Source organism: Elephantulus edwardii, unplaced genomic scaffold (genome assembly GCF_000299155.1).
Source record: "Elephantulus edwardii isolate Elephantulus edwardi_28Jun2011 unplaced genomic scaffold, EleEdw1.0 scaffold00144, whole genome shotgun sequence".
Taxonomy (NCBI): domain Eukaryota; kingdom Metazoa; phylum Chordata; class Mammalia; order Macroscelidea; family Macroscelididae; genus Elephantulus; species Elephantulus edwardii.
In genome coordinates, this window is record NW_006399894.1 from 979,135 (window position 1) to 980,827 (window position 1,693).

Consider the following 1,693-nt stretch of genomic DNA (forward strand, 5'->3'; position numbering starts at 1 on the left):
AGGGATAATTTTACTTCCTCTTTGCCAATTTGTATACCTCTAATATCTTTATCTTGTCTTATTGCTATCGCTAAGACTTCCAATACAATATTGAATAAGAGAGGAGATAATGGGCATCCTTGCCTAGTTCCTGTTCTTAAAGGGAATGCCTTTAACCTCTCATTTGAGAGATCTTTAATGAATAAGAATGACAGAAGAAAATTGGATGATTTGAGTGAGGGAGTTGGAGAAGAATAGTGAACATCCATCCCATGGACTGCCAAAAGAATAAATGGTTTGGAGAAAGTGCAGCTAGAGTGCTTACTGGAGGCAAAGATGATAAAGCTCTGTCTCACATCAGGCAAGTTGCTAAGACAGGCTTGCAAAGGTAGAGGATCAGCAAAAGAGAGGAAGATTCTCAAATAGGAAGACTGAAATAGTGACTGTTGAAATGGGCTTCAGTGTGTCAGAGATTATGAGGATGAAACAGGATAGGGCTGGGTTCAGATCTGCTATTCACAGGGTAGTTATGAGTCATACTTAACTCTATGGCACTGAACAAAGCAACATCCTGAAGTACAATGTTGTGAGTGATGTTGTTATGTACTATTGAGTCAACTCATAGTGACCCTATGTACAACAGCTCCGAAGCCTGCCCTATTCTGAGCCAGTCATACTGCCTCCGACACACCCAACTCCATTACCCTAGTCACTGTATTAGTATATTTCATCTGGGGTCTTCCTCTCCTGTGCTGTCCCTTCACTCTTCCAAGCAGGATGGCCTTCTCCAAGGACTGGTCCCTTTTGGGCACATGCCCAAAGTATATGAGATGGAGCTTCAAAATCCTACCGTCCAAGGAGACACTTGGTTTCACCCTCTCCAAGACAGACTTATTTGTTTTCTTGGTGGTCCATGGTATGTTCAAGACTCTTCTCCAGCACCACAACACAAAGGCATCAATTCTGTCATCCTTAGTCATTGTTCAGCTCTCTGATGCATAGAAAGTAATTGCAAAGACCATGGCCTGTATCAGACGCACCTTCGTCTCTAGACTGACATCATTGCTTTTCAGTACTGTACAGATTTTCCTAGTGCAATTCCTGCTGGTGCCAAGAGTGTTGACTGTGGAGCCAAGTAAGCTGTAATTGGTTAATAACCTCAACCTCTTCTCCATCTATCATGGTGCTGCCAACTGGCCCAGTGGTGAGAATCTTTGTTTTCTTGATGTTGAGCTTCAGTCCATATAGCAGACTACAGCCCTTGACCTTCTGCAGCAAGTGCTTCAGGTCCTCCTCAGTTTCAGCAAACAAGGTTGTGTCACTGTGTAACATAGGTTGTGGATGAGTCTTTCTCTAATTGTGATGCCACTTCCTCCTCATAAAGCCCGGCCTCCTGAACGATCTGTCTGTATATACATATGAAGACAGGATGTATTCAAGAATTGGTTGACACAGTAAAATCTCACACAACAATATCAATGATCACTAGGCAGTGGTGATGAAGGAGGAAGTACAGGCTGCTCTGAAGGATTTGACCAAAAAATAAGGCCCCAGAAATTGATGAAATACCAATTGATGTATTTCAATAAACTGACGCTATCAACACTCTTGGCACCAGCAGCCAGGAAATAAAAAAACGTATTGCGATGGGAATGTCTGCGGTTAGGGACCTCTCTAAAGTACTCAAGAGCAACGGTGTCTCTCTGGAGACTAA